Source organism: Carassius auratus, chromosome 25 (assembly GCF_003368295.1).
Source record: "Carassius auratus strain Wakin chromosome 25, ASM336829v1, whole genome shotgun sequence".
Classification (NCBI taxonomy): domain Eukaryota; kingdom Metazoa; phylum Chordata; class Actinopteri; order Cypriniformes; family Cyprinidae; genus Carassius; species Carassius auratus.
Window position 1 is genome coordinate 19,618,475 of NC_039267.1, and position 16,395 is coordinate 19,634,869.

The window sequence follows — 16,395 nt, forward strand, 5'->3', positions numbered from 1 at the left end:
AGTTGAATTGCATCAGAGTTCACGTGATTGTCTGGTGGAGTTAAAAAGTGACAAACTGTGTTGACAATACCAATAAAACATACAATTTTACTGTAAATTACTAGATTTCACATTGTCTAGAAGAACAAATAAATGTGTGCTGCTTGTTCTTGCAAAACTTGGCATCACGAATGTAAACAATTTTCCAATATTTCCCCTCTCTTTATAATATTTTGATGTCTGTATTTGACTGAAGCTCTGAAGGACATTATTGTAAAAGACTCACTGACTCATGATCAAGTCAGGCCAGTAACTTATTGTCTGGCTCATCTGATTCTCTCATCTGATGTTCGTGATGAATCATTCACAGATCAACAGTTGATTCAATCATTCAGAAGGTCAGTATGACTGCTTAGAGTCTCAGTGTGAACAAACCTCATCTCTCCATCAGTCCAACACAACTGACTCATTTCAGAGAATAAAGAGTCAAACAGTCAAACTCATATTTGAGTGATTGTGTTCCTCTCAGAATAGAGCAGCTCCATCAGCAGATGTTCAGCATCCTCACAGGAGCTTCATGATACAGTAAAACTACACAGAGTCAACACACAGAGAAACCAACAGTGATCTGTTTCAGTGTTTGAGACTCACAATTTGATTACACAGTCTTGTGTCTTAATTTCCATCTTCTGCAGGTGTTTTCATAATTCACTGATTGATATTCAATAAAAAAAAATATGAGCTTGAGTTCTAGGGCCTCATTTATAAAGACGTGCATATAATTTTCTGAAATTTTGAGTAATTTACAAGACCAAGAAACAATGCACACAATTTTTATTTTATTTGTTTCTAAATGCATCAATCTTTATAGATCTCAGTTCATTTTAAATACAAGCACAAAGTGACTGAATCAAACACATCAGCCGACAGAACGGCCACAAATGTCACTTTATGGTTCAGAAGAAGTTCAGCACTCATAACCATGAACAAGAAAATCCAAATGTGTTCATATTCATGAAATCATTAACACCTGTGATGTAATAATACATACATACATATATATATATATATATATATACACACACACATACACAAAAAACAAGGTAGCGTGGCCGAGTGGTCTAAGGCGCTGGATTAAGGCTCCAGTCTCTTCGGGGGCGTGGGTTCGAATCCCACCGCTGCCAGGAAAGCCTTTTTTGGGGAAGTCGTGGCCTAATGGTTAGAGCGTCGGACTCCCAATCAAAGGGTTGTGAGTTCGAGTCTCGGGCCGGACGGAATTGTGGGTGGCGGTAGTGAATGAACAGCTCTCTCTCCACCTTCAATACCATGACTTTGGTGCCCTTGAGCAAGGCATCTAACCCCCAACTGCTCCCCGGGCGCCGCAGCATAAATGGCTTCCCACTGCTCCGGGTGTGTGCTCACAGTGTGTCTGTGTGTGTTCACTGCTCTGTGTGTGTGCATTTCGGATGGGTTAAATGCAGAGCACAAATTCTGAGTAGGCTATGGGTCACCATACTTGGCTGAATGTCACTTTCACTTTCACTTCACACATATTATATATATATATATATATATATATATATATATATATATATATATATATATGTAATATAAAGGATAATATTAATGAATATTGTGATTGTCTGTCTTTACTTTATTATTATTATTATTACTATTATTATTTAATCTTTACAGTTTTATAAAAAATGTTGAACTATTTTCATGTTATAAATGTGTACAAAGTTTGTACTAATGCTCTTTTATACAGATACAAATATTTTCACATAATTTCGCATCATTTGTCTTAGAAAATCCCAATTCTAAGATATGAGCAATGAGTCAGAGTCAGAGAGGCTTTAATATCGTTTCAGCTCTATACAGCTCATACACCGTGAAAGGAAACAGCGTTTCTCCAGGACCAAGGTGCTACACAACAACATTAACTACAAATCTCAAATTGTACTGTGCAAAACAATATACATAATTAAAATATCTTAAATAATCTAACATAATACTAAAACTAAAAGTAAAGTAAAAAGTTGAACATAAAAAAAAATACAGACTACATAAAGTGAGTGTGTGCATTCCTAGAATGAAACCGTGCAACAGCCTGGGACATTACAAAACACACAAACACACACACAAACATATATATATATATATATATATATATATATATATATACTTTTTTTTTTTTGTACATAGAACAGGTCACAATATTAATAGACAAGGCACAATTTTGAGGTCAATTTATGCAAATGTGCGGATGTGCAAAGTATGCAAGTTGGGTTTCATGTGTTTGTGATTCAGGTATTTTTAGTAGCGGTGTATATGTGTGAGTGTAGTTGTCAGGTCAGTTAACGTGGAGTTGAGGAGTCTGATGACTCGAGGGAAGAGACTGTCCTGTAATCTGACCGTGAGGGTCCGAATGCTTCTGTACCTTCTATCGGTCGGCAGGAGGGTGAAGAGCTGGTTTGAGGGGTGTGTGGGGTCACTAGTAATCGTGATGGGTTTCCAAATGCAGAGTGTGGACTAAACGTCTGTGATAGAGGGGAAATAGACTCCAATGATCTTTACAGCTGTCCTCACGATCCGCTGCATGTGATCTCCTAAAGTCAACAACCATCTCTTTAGTTTTGTCCACATTCAGGGATAGTTTGTTAACTTTACACCAGTCCACTAGCCGATGCATCTCCTCTCTCTACGCTGATTCATCTCCTTTGCTTATAAGACCCACCATGGACAGGTCATCAGTAAACTTGATGACGTGGTTTGAGCTGGGCTTTGCTGCTTGTGTATCAGCAAAGTGAACTTAAGTTAAATGTTGAGCTGAAGTCTATGGGTGTACTCACACTAGGCACGGTTGCCATGAATCGGGCCAGAGTACGATTGTCCCCTTCCCACTCCCCCTCTGGCCTGAACTCACATATAGGGTTTCAGCATTCGTGCCGGAGCACGCTTACGTCATTATGGTGCGACGGTTTCGGGATAAACAGGAAGAGCAGCGCTCTCTGAACACAATGGAGTACATCTGTTTTCTTTGTGGATAATTTTGTGTCGTTTGGTCCACATCCCTCTCACAGCCTGTTGTTAAACAGATGTGTCGCCTTAGTGGCGCGAAAATGTTCACGTAATCTTGCTGCTGGTATGAGGATGTTTGCAAGGTACCAGCTGAAGTGCAGCAAGGACTTTGCAGTTTTTAGTTTTTATGCGTTTTGCACCTCTGCCGTAGACCAAAGCGACCCTTTCCCTGCCATGTTGGTTTTGGAGCGTCGCAAAACCGTGACGCAACGAGTCCTTTTCCGTGCTCCAGCACGGTAAGCACTCACACTGCATGCGAACCGCGCCCGAGTCCAACTGAACCGTGCCCTTGCCCACCTCTTCCAAGCGGGCCAGGGCCGGCTAATCGAGCCGCGCCCAGGCACGGTTTGGAGCACTCACACTAGTCAAACGGACCGCGCTTTGGTGGTCAAACGCACTCGGGCACGGTTCAAACTGGCTAGTGTGAGTACACCCTATGAACAGCATTCTGACATATGTATCTTTTTTATCCAGGTGAGGGAGAGCTAGATGTAGGGTTGTTGTGATGGCATCATCTGTTGAGCGTTTTGGGCGGTATACAAACTGTAGTGGGTCCAGAGTGGGGGTCAGCAGGTTCTTGATGTGCTTCATGATGAACCTCTCAAAGTACTTCATGAGGATAGGAGTGAGTGCTAATATTCATCAAAGTATTCATGTTATTGTTATGTATGTTATTGGTTTATAGAACATGAACATGCAAAATGAAATTAATCTGCATTCTGAGACTGACAGCTGTCTGTTTTTTTTTTGACAGCTGTCTGTCTGTGTTTTACATACAGAGCATTTACATACAGAGACACTTTGCATGAGAGTGTTTATAGAGCTGTGAGTTTAACACTTCATGACTGAGAGCAGAACAGAACACAATCTTCATCATCACACAAGACACAACAACAACAATGAACAACATCATCATCCTCATCTGGACTCTGACGCTCTGCATCCAGGGTAAATATCTTAAATATGTTTGTATGGAGTTTGTGAATAATAAATCACAAACTATACTACATCATCTCATATAGTATCATATATTAGAATGTTAATATATGATCAAAAATATTCACTAAACAGCTAAGATGTCTCAATTCAGAGATCTGGGGACAAAGGACAGTGACTCAGAATCCAGCAATAAAATCCATCAATCAAGGAGAAACTTTTACAATCAACTGTAAATCAAGTCAGACACTTACTAGCTGCTATAACCGTGTGTCTTGGTATCAGAAGAAACCTGGAGAAGCTCCTAGACGCCTCATATATGCTATATCAACCCATAACATTGGAACTCCTTCTAGATTCAGTGGCAGTGGATCAAACTATGGAAGTGATTTCTCTCTGACCATCAGTGGAGTCCAGACTGAAGATACAGGAGATTATTACTGTCAGGTGTATAACAATGATGGTGTGTTCACACAGTGATAAAGAGTCGTACAAAAACCTCCGTCAGTCAGAGTCACAGTGACTGCACTGATACAGCTGAGAGACACTGCAGCTGCTGATGAGAAGATCACAAACATCATATAGATTATAGCAAAATTACTAAATGTAAGTAACACACTAAGGCCTGCTGTGGGACTCACAAGACATTTTGCACTTTAAAAACTATTCATACAATGAAAATGATGTACTTATTTATTATTAAAATGACAAACCTGATTCCAAAAAGTTGGGACACTGTACAAATTGTGAATAATAACAGAAAGCAATGATGTGGAAGTTTCAAATTTCAATATTTTATTCAGAATACAACATAGATGACATATCAAATGTTTAAACTGAAAAAAGGTATAATTTTAAGGTAAAAATTTGTTGATTTTAAATTTCATGACTTCAACAGATCTCAAAAAAGTTGGGACAAGGCCATGTTTACCACTGTGTGGCATTCCCTCTTCTTTTTATAACAGTCTGCAAACGTCTGGGGACTGAGGAAACAAGTTGCTCAAGTTTAGGAATATGAATGTTGTCCCATTCTTGTCTATTACAGGCTTCTAGCTGCTCAATTGTCTTAGGTCTTCTTTGTCACATCTTCCTCTTTATGACATGGCAAATGTTTTCTATGGGTGAAAGATCTGGACTGCAGGCTGGCCATTTCAGTACCCGGATCCTTCTTCTACACAGCCGTGATGTTGTAATTGATGCAGTATGTGGACTGGCATTGTCATGTTGGAAAATGCAAGGTCTTCCCTGAAAGAGACGACGTCTGGATGGGAGAATATGTTGTTCTAGAACTTGGATATACCTTTCAGCATTGATGGTGTCTTTCCAGATGTAAACTACCCATGTTACACGCACTCATGCAACCCCATACCATCAGAGATGCAGGCTTCTGAACTGATAACAACTTGGGTTGTCCTTTAGTCCGGATGACATGGCATCCCAGTTTTCCCAAAAGAACTTCAAATTTTGATTCTTCTGACCACAGAACAGTTTTCCACTGTTTTGCCACAGTCCATTTTAAATATCCTTTCTTGACTCTTCTATTCCAAAGAATCAGTTTTTCTTGAATCCCTCAATATTGTCTGAAACCAAAAAACACTGTGCTGTTTCTGCCTTGCATTGACTGATACACTCAGCTGATTTAACTGATCAAATACATCAGATAAGTAGACCAGTTTTGCACAAAATTGATCATTAGTGTGATGTTCAGCCACAGGGGATCATTGCTCTTCTAGAAATTTGTGCACTTCTTTTCTCAGTTCAAAAAGACGATTAAGGACACATCATCTTGAAAGCCACCGTATTTCACTGTGGTACAAGAGCTGCAACAGCATCAAGTCGTTCATACAGAGCTGCAAAACACCTTGAGTTGAGTGCATTTTTCTTAATATAGTTCACAGTTTTCACAATAATGTTCATGGCCTCATGCAGTTCTGATTTTTTGCAAGACTACCCCGTTCAAGAAACAATGTGTCCACTTCACTTCTATTGCTCGCGCTTGGATTTGTTTAACGACACCGTGATGTTTTACCGTCATAGCAGCCGTGCCGTTTGTGAAAATACCTGAGCAGTATTTCCAATCAAGACCTTTTTCAGTGACGCAGAACCTGATTTTACCAAGTGAGACGTTCCTGGGACAATATCTTTGTTTTCCCTGGAACAACATTGTGATTAACTGATCAGATTTGAAGAACCAGTGTATAGATTATGTGAAGTTTACGCTTAAAATCACTGTTTGGTGCTTTTACATCAGTGTCATTCATCTGTCATTTCCTCTGATTTTAGGGATTACTCATGGTTAAGGCTAGGTTTAGGTGTAGGGATATGGTCAAGAATACATGTTTGGAGTAAAATGGTTTTCCAGGGTCAACAAAATATGTTGACCCAGGAACACATCTAACTCAGCAATATCAGGACGTGCTTCAGTAAAGTAATCATCAAGGCAGTGCATGAAATTATCTGCCGCTGTTCTCGTTGGAAGTTCTTTGCAAAACAGCAGATCTTCACAAAGATTGCAGTCCATGAAATATCAGACAAAAACTAACAGTAACAGTGCGTTGCTTATGTCCGTTGATTTGTCCAGTTGAATGACAAAATAAAGGCTTGCCTTTATTCATTCAACAAGTTGGCATTCAATGTCATCACTCATGTCGACAATTCGTCTAGCCACGGTGTCATCAGAAAGTGGTATCGACTGATCAACACAATCACACACACAACACTGATCGACACAAACACACACACACACAACACTGATCGACACAAACACACACACACAACACTGATCAACACAATCACACACATGCAACACTAATCGACACAAATACACACACACAACACTGATCGACACAATCACACACACAACACTGATCGACACAATCACACACACACAAACACAACACTGATCAACACAATCACAAACACACACAACACTGATCGACACAGACACACACACACAATACTGATCCACACAAACACACACACAACACTGATCAACACCAATCACACACACACGCACACACACGCACACACACACACACACAACACTGATCCACACAAACATAAACAACACTGATCGACACACAACACTGATCGACACACACACACCACTGATAACACAATCACACACACACACACCACTGATCAATGAACAAACACTAAAACAGTTTTTTTCCGTTGCTTGAACACTATAGACCCATGCTTAGACTAAAGAAACACAACTTGAAGCTTTTGTTACCATACCTCAAACACATGTAAACAAAAGCGCTGCTTTGCACTCTAGTTGCAATTCTGCAACACACTTGGTCCTGCATACTAAAACTGAACACCAATCAGCCAGCTACAAAAAGCCCTCAGTTTAGCCATTTCAAGAACTTTGCAAGCATGGATGGAGGGAGAGGAAGAGGAAGAGCAAGAGGAAAAGCAGGAAGAGGAGGAGGAGGAGGAGGTCTAAGTCGAAGAGGCCATGCACGGACCCATATTTCTGATGATATAAGAGCAACTTTGGTGGACCATGTCATCAACCATGGCCTGACTGTGAGGGAAGCTGGGCAGAGAGTCCACCCACACGCCGCATGTCTCTTCTGCAGGCAAATGAACAGGCCTGCGGTAACATTCAGGTGACCGCAATCCATGGTTGGTTTCGACATGCAAGGGGATATTTTCCCCGGTGCCTAGCAGGAGAAGACATTGCTTGCGATGCCGATGAGGTCCTGTGGCCAGAGCCCAACAGACGGCGGGATCCATGAGCCCACGTATGCACAATTGCCATGATTTTCGCTGTTTACAGTATAGTGTTTTTTCTATTACAGTTTTTGCCCATTGCTTGAACACATTTTGCAAAACTTCCCTCGTTGTGCTAAAACTCTACACACAAGAAAACATGACACAACACTGGGAAATATACCATTCACATCTTTGTCAAATTGAAGCTCTACTATCAAAACCTAAACTCTGCTATCAAAACCTTACATTCCTTTGTCAAAGTGTAACTCTGATGAAAAAATTACACATACTTGCATCATATGCATACACTTTCAGATCAGGGGGAACACACTAGTCTACTTTATATAAAACACTGCAGCCTTTGATTTTCACTGTTCATTCAGAAGGCATATTTTCAGGACATTTTCAAACAACCAAAAAAGCAAATAGGCAGGTACATTGTAGCACTCTCCCTCTTCCTCCTCAGCCATGACATTAAGTAACATTATTAATAGCCTTATGGCTCCTACATTCCAGCCCCTTAATTGACGATGAAAAGGCAATTATATAAATTATACATATATTGAGGAGCCATATAAATACATATTACAATGTACTTCAAGATTTTTTAAATATGTTTGCACACACAAAAGTTTCTGAAATAGTCCAATGGAAAAATCAATCAAAGAAAAAGATTCAGAAATAGTCCAATAGAAAAATAAATCAAAGAAAAAGATTCAAAAATAGTCCAATGGAAAAATCAATCAAAGAAAAAGATTCAAAAATAGTCCAATAGAAAAATCAATCAAAGAAAAAGATTCAAAAATAGTCCAATGGAGAAATCAATTAAAGAAAAAGATTCAAAAATAGTCCCAAAAATTGTCAAAAGGGTTACTCTTGAAGCTTATTAATAGGTCTTTCCAGTATGTTGGACTTTGTTTTAACCAAGACACGATGAACGTCAACTTTTGTCAGGCAAGGTCTTTGTGATCCGTCCCATAGGCCAAGAGTTTCTAGGCGATGTATCATCCACTATAAGAACTATGTCTCCCGTCTTAAGATTTTTTCGCACTTCATGCCATTTCTGCCTCTCTTGCATCAATGGCAGGTACTCTCTTGTCCATCTCTTCCGAAAAAGATAACTGATATACTGGACTTGTCTCCATCTCCGTCTTGAATACAAGTCATTTTTCATGAATAATCCAGGTGGCAGAATCGGTTTTCCTTTCTGGAGTAGGAGATGATTAGGTGTAAGAGGCTCGGGATCAGTGATATCATCAAAAATGGTAGTAATAGGGCGATCATTGACTATAGCCTCTACCTCACAGAGTGCAGTCTGTAGTCCCTCTTCATCTAAGGCTTGTTGTTTTAGGACGGAATACAGAGACTTCTTAATGATGCGGACAATCCTTTCCCATACACCTCCATGATGATCCCCTGAGGGAGGATTAAAACCCCATTTGATTCCCTCGTTCAACATTGCACGTTTGATCTTGCTGTTATCCAGCTTAGCGAGACAATCTCTAAGCTCTCGTTCGGCTCCTACGTAATTAGTTCCATTGTCTGATATCATTTCTTGAACTTGACCTCTTCTACATATGAAACTTCTCAAGGCCAAAATGCAGGAATCTGTATCCAATGAATAGGCCATTTCTAGATGGATTGCTCTGCTCGCCAAGCATGTAAATAAGACATCATATCGCTTTACCAGGCTCCGGACCCTTTTTACCTCAACTGGACCAAAATAATCTGTACCTACACATGTAAATGGAGGGGAGTCACAAGCTAGATGACTTAGAGGTAGATTGGGCATTTTTTGCTCCATTCCAACGTCTGCATGGCAGGCAGTTCTTGACTAGCTTCCGGGCAGCGGAATTGGCATGAACTATCCAGTATTTCTGGCGAAGCTTTGAGAGTATCTGATTTTTTTCTGCAATGACCTAATGATTGACGAATGTGGTCTAAAAGTAATGTGGACAGATAACTGTTCTTTGGCAAAATTACTTTGATGTTTCAAATCTTCAGGCATTGACATCTTATGCAGCCTCCCTCCAACTCTTAAGATACCATCTATCAGAAAAGGATCGAGTTTATAGATACTGCTAATTTTCTTAACAGTATGTCTTTTTTTTAGAGATGCAATTTCCGATTGAAATGTCTGTTGCTGGATAAAGCCTACTAACGCCTTCTCTGCTTGCTTAAGATCATCCACTGAACGCTCTTCATCTCCAAATTGAGTTTTGCTCTCAGCTTTCCTGTCATTGGACCTGGCCGAATAATGAGGTTTGATGCTTTGTAGATGAAGAATTGAGTGAGCATCTTTTTGTTTTTGGCTCATCATCCGAAGCATCCATTTAAACTTCAGAATCCATGCAGTAGCCCTTTTGAGGCTATTCCAAGAAGAGAAGTGCTCGATGAATTTGTTAACAGTATCAGAGCCTCCTGTTAAAACTGTAGTAAAAGCCATAGCCCTTTTCACTATCTCGGAGTCGTCACAAGATATGGTCATTTGCTCGTCCGGAAAGCAAGGCCAGTTTGATTCAGGTAATGAAAGGAATTCTGGACCATTCCACCATCTTTCTGAACCAAGAAAGGAACCGACTGACAGGCCGCTTGATGCTGTATCTTCAGGGTTCAGTGAGCCATTCACATAATGCCACTGGGCTTTCTCAGACAACTCTATTTGCAACGTATGTTTTAAATCGTGTTGTGTCATTAAAGATGTATTTTAAGACAGATGTGCTTTCTGTCCAGAAAAAAGATTTTGTGAGTGGAATTTCAATTTCTGTCTTTAGCATTCTGTCAACACATGTTGCAAGGACAGCAGCTGCCAACTCAAGCCTGGGGATAGTTACAGGTTTTAATGGAGCAACTGTGGCCTTGCTTAATACAAAGGCCACATGAACATCACCACTGATGTTGGTAAGACGCAGGTAACTAGCAGTACCGTACCCTGATTCACTCGCATCACTAAAGTGATGTAGCTGGGCAGTTTTTATTTGCCGTAACTTGCTGGTTTGATACATCTGCGAATACTTAGATGGTTACGTTTGTCCAAACACTCGAGCCATTCCTTCCAATATTTTGTTTTTGTCCTTTTAATATTAAGTTGTCTGGAATCTTATCATCCCAACCATAACTGACTCGGCAAAGTTCCTGTTGGATTCTTTTTGCAGGAAGAATCAATGGGGCAAGAAACCCAATTGGATCGTAGATGGAATTCACAGTAGAAAGAATTATCCTCTTGGTGGAATGTTGCTCCTTTAGGGGAAGGACTTCCTTTGGGGAAGTCGTGGCCTAATGGTTAGAGGGTTGGACTCCCAATTGAAGGGTTGTGAGTTCTAGTCTCGGCCCGGATGGAATTGTGGGTGGGGTTAGTGTATGAACAGCTCTCTCTCCACCTTCAATACCACGACTTAGGTGCCCTTGAGCAAGGCATCGAACCCCCAACTGCTCCCTGGGCACCGCAGCATAAATGGCTGCCCACTGCTCCGGGTGTGTGCTCACAGTGTGTGTGTGTGTGTTCACTGCTCTGTGTGTGTGCATTTCGGATGGGTTAAATGCAGAGCACAAATTCTGAGTATGGGTCACCATACTTGGCTGAATGTCACTTCACTTTTTTAAGTTAACCTTAAAGAAAAATGAGTCTGTTTCGGTGCTCCACTGAATTCCAAGAGCTCTTTACACAGGGAGTTTATCAATATCAAGATCTAACGCCTTCACGTCCTTGGCCTTCTCCTCTACTGGAATTGAGGCTGGGGCAGAGCGACTATTACTTGTCCACTTTGTCAGTCTAAATCCGCCGGTGGCGCAGACCGCTGTCAAGTCTCGAATCAGGGCAATAGCTGCATCCTCTTTGGGTAAGGAAGTTAGGCAGTTGTCAACATAGAAGTTCCTTCGAATGGTACTAAGAAGTTCTTTACCAACACTGCCCTCGTTGTCCTCTGCTGTTTTCTTGAGTGCATAGTTTGCACAACTAGGTGAAGAGACAGCACCAAAGAGGTGAACTAACATCTGATATTCTACCAATGGTTGGCTTATATCACCGTTAGGCCACCATAAGAACTGCAGAAAGTCAACGTCCTCAGGTGTGACTTTAACCTGATGAAACATTCCTTCAATAACCGCCATAACTGCCACGGGTTCTTGACGGAATCGAAGGATAACTCCAAGGAGACTGTTAGAGAGATCAGGTCCCTGTAGAAGCTCTTTATTTAAGAATGTGTCTTGAAATGAATATCCGCAATGAAATACAACCCTTATCTTCTTTTTCCTCTTGTGGTACACACCATGATGGGGTATGTACCATACTCTTCTGAATTTTCCTGACAGCTGATCTAGTGTCACCTTTTCGGCATACCCTTTCTCCAAGAGGTTATCCATGAATTCCTTATAATCATCAAATAACATGTCATCTCTATGGAATCTCTTCATGAGGGTATTAGCTCTCTGTTCAGCTATCATTCTATTATTAGGTAGGTGAACCTCCTCTTGACGGAATGGAAGTCGAAGTTGATAGTGACCATCTTGTTTAACAACCGAGTCTGCTGCAATTTTGAGGAACATCCTGTCCTCTGCTGCATACTCAGACTTCTCATCACATACCTTTTCAGGAAAATCATGATTCAGCTGACTCAGGATGAGCTGTTCCATGCTGGAAATTGAAATCCTACACCTTTAGTCATTCATTTCTGCTTATAGATGGGCTTCTGCCCAATGGTCCATTAATAAGCCATCCCAATTAAGTTAGGACTGCATAGGGTCCGTCTTCTTGACTATTAATGACCCTCCATGGCTCTATAAGCTTTGGAGCATTAACTCCAATCCACAGACGACTTCTGCTTCAATGGAATTCAAACTGATCTCTTTGAGATATGGCCAGTGCTGAATGTCCTCTTGAGTAGGAATGTTTGTGTGATGAGGTTCAATACAGTCTTAGTAGGAAGGAAAAAGACAGGGGTCGGCTGGTTGCTGGGATGCTCGTTTATTCAAAGACAAAAGAAAATGCCCTCTTGGCACAAACAGTAGAGTAATGCACATTCACAGCTAATAACTCAGAATTCACTTTTTGTCGTTTTTTTCCCACCACTGCACGAAGTCCCAGCGTGTCTCTCTCTCTCTCTCTCTCTCTCTCTCTCTCTGCGGTGACTCGGCTTATATCTGTTCTCTCCACGCCAATTACTGCAATCAAACACACGTGTTCGTTATTTGCACTTGACCAACTTACGCCTCGCTCTGCTCCCTCGTCTCTCTCCCGTTTCCACCAAACCACGCTCCCTTTGCCACATACCCCCACCGACCGACTCAGGCCGGGGAGCCATCCGGCCTGCAGCCTCCCCCCCCCCTCCTGGAGAGGAAGTCAGCCACAGCCATCTGTTCTTCCGGCCTGTGGATCACCTGAAATTTAAAAGGTTGTAAAGCGAGATACCACCGGGTGATCCGCGCGTTGGTATCTTTCATGCAGTGGAGCCACTGCAGGGGAGCGTGGTCCTAACAGAGGGTGAACTCCCGCCCCAGGAGGTAATACCATAGGGTAAGAACAGCCCATTTGATAGCCAGACACTATTTTTCTATGGTGCTGTACATCGTCTCTCTCTTAGAGAGATTCCAACTGATGTACAGCACCGGCCGTTCTTCCCCCTCCACCTCCTGGGACAGGACTGTGTCCAGCCCTCTGTTCGACGCGTCTGTCTGCAAGATAAATGGGAGAGAAAAGTTAGGAGCATTTAGGAGCGGTCCGCCACACAGAGCAGCCTTTATCTGGGTGAAAGCCTGCTGACACTGCTCCGTCCACTGGACTCTATCTGGTGCCTCCTTTTTAGTTAAATCAGTCAGCGGGCTAGCAGTTTCCGAAAAATTAGGTACAAACCTTCTATAATAACCTGCCAGCCCCAGGAACTGTCTAACCTCCTTTTTGGTCTTAGGCCTTGGACACGTTGCAACTGCTGTCGTCTTATCAATTTGGGGACGCACCTGTCCATGACCCAAGTGGAAACCCAGATATCTTACTTCCACTCGCCCAATTGCACACTTCTTCGGATTAGCCGCAAGCCCAGCCCTCTTCAGCGTCTTCAGGACCACTCACAAATGCTGCATATGTCGCTGCCAATCACCACTGTAGATGATGATGTCATCCAGGTAAGCGGCAGCATATGCAGCATCCGGACGGAGAATTTTGTCCATCAGACGCTGAAAAGTGGCTGGAGCCCCGAACAACCCGAACTGAAGAGTAACAAATTGGTGTAAACCGAACGGCGTTGTGAAAGCTGTTTTTTCTTTGGTCATGGGAGACAAGGGGATCTGCCAATAACCCTTAGTTAAGTCCAGCGTCGAATAAAAGCGAGCAGTGCCTAGTAGATCAAGCAATTCGTCCACCCTGGGCATTGGATATGCGTCGAATTTTGACACAGCATTCACCTTTCTAAAATCCACACAGAACCGCACTGAGCCATCCGTTTTAGGAACTAACACTATCGGGCTCGCCCAGTCACTGTTGGACTCTTTTATTACTCCCATTTTTAGAATTGCCTCTAACTCCCCTTGAACCACCTTTTTTTATGTTCGGGTAATCTATATGGCCGGCTGCGAACTACCACGCCCGGCTCAGTCTCAACAGGGTGCTGAATGAGATTCGTTCGACCAGGCAGGGGCGAGAACACATCAGCAAACGCTGCTTGAATAGACTTTATATCAGTGAGCTGCGAGGGCGAGAGGTGGTCTCCTCCAGGGGCCAGAGCGAGAGATTGGAATTTTGAACTGACTTTTTGACCGAGATCCTCCTCCCCACTCACTACCGTCGCCAGCATCACTGATTCAGCCTCAGACCATTTTTTAAGCAGGCTGAGGTGATATATTTGATGTGCCCCGCCCCTATCTGTTCGAGCTACCTCATAGTTGAGATCCAGCGAGCGACTGGATAATGTCCGCAAATGGCGTACCTGATGGAGATTGCATGGTGGCGGCGATCTTCTTCCTTCCCGGGTTTCGGCACCAGTGTGATGAGGTTCAATACAGTCTTAGTAGGAAGGAAGAAGACAGGGGTCGGCTGGTTGCTGGGACGCTCGTTTATTCGAAGACAAAAGAAAATAACGGTGCCCTCTTGGCACAAACAGTAGAGTAATGAACATTCACAGCTAATAACTCAGAATTCACTTTCTGTCGATTTTTTCCCAGCACTGCATGAGGTCCCAGCGTGTCTCTCTCGCTCTCTCTCTGTGGTGACTCGGCTTATATCCGGTCTCTCCACGCCAATTACTGCAATCAAACACACGTGTTCGTTATTTGCACTTGACCTACTTATGCCTCGCTCTGCTCCCTCGTCTCTCTCCCGTTGCAGATTCCGGCAAAAACCACACCCCCTCGCCACAGTTTTCTTTACCAACTGGTATAGAAGCTTGAGTAAAAACCTCTGGCAGGGGCAAAAAATTGTTACTGTCAAGGCTACTTCCAACCCATCCAATTTTTATGTATATATTGGTCTTTCTTGTCCCATAGTCCCGAGTAGAACTTCTGTTCTCCTCCCTCTTACATGTAGCTTTTTAGTTATACTTTCTGTACAGAAAGTTGCAGAACTTCCTGGATCAAGAAAGCATAAGTCTCAGTTTGTTACTCCCATTGCCGGTCTTTATCTTCACTGGCAAAATAGCAAGTTTTTAGTCTAAAGGGCCTGGCTCCACCTGTTCTGCTGTCACCATGGCAATTGTAATTAAGTTACTGCAACCTTTATCCTTCTGAGAAGTGTATTGCTCTTTGAGGGGCATACTTTCGACATGGAGAATTGTTGGGTGGCTTCTGTGACAAGTCTTACAATCCAGACGTTTTCTACAGGCTTTGCTCATATGTTCATTTAGAAGACATGCAAAGCATAGTCCTTTTCCCTTTAGAAAATCGATCTTCTCTCCATGAGGCTTTAACGCTATCTGACGACATGCTTCCAATGCATGATTGCGAGAACAGAACAAGCAGGGAGCCTGTAATGCAACACCTATAGCCTCATGGATCTTTATTTCTTTCATACTGGTTATCAGTGGTGATATGGAAGTAGCAAAGCTTTTCTTACTCCCGGACTTGAAAGGACGAGACCCTGTCTCTGCCCTAATGCCCTTTGTAGCAGAAGTAGGGTCTAGAATATTACCAAAGAGAGGGTCTTGAAGTATCTTTGCCTGTTTTTCAATAAAGGCAACCACGTCCTGGAATTTGGCTCTACTGTGTGTTCTTTCAAGAAAGTCACATGCTATTTTTCTCCACCTTTCACATAGTTTATATGGGAGTTTGGATATAACCTGTTTAAGATTGGAAGGCAAATCAAGATCAAGCATGTTAGGAAGGTCTTCCGAAGCATTGCAACAGCCTCTCAAATAAAGTGCATAAGCCTAGGGCCTTTTCCATATAAGCACTGGTGATTTCACTTCATCACCAAAATGACATTTGAGGAGCTTCTTAGCTTTACCATAACCCCTTCTAGTATCCATACGCAAGCAGCTTCGGACAAGTTCCTTTGACTGGCCAGAAGTAATTATCTTCTATGCCATGTTCAAAGGCTTGCATGAAAGGGCTAAAATTTAGTGGATCTCCATCGAACACTGGAATTTCTCTAGATGGGAGTAATTTGTGCTTTTGCTGCAAGACCATAAGTTCAGCAATGTCATTTTGCCTCTGCACCACATTCGAAAGATTCATATTTGTAAGCCCCACGTC

General features: G+C 42.2%; 1 non-coding gene across 1 annotated transcript; it reads left to right on the forward strand.

The window, feature by feature from the left end:
• The first annotated feature begins 1,081 nt into the window (after window positions 1–1,081).
• Window positions 1,082–1,163, forward strand: trnal-aag (transfer RNA leucine (anticodon AAG)). The gene has a single exon. It is a non-coding gene; the product is annotated as a tRNA-Leu (tRNA).
• Window positions 1,164–16,395: the final 15,232 nt, after the last annotated feature.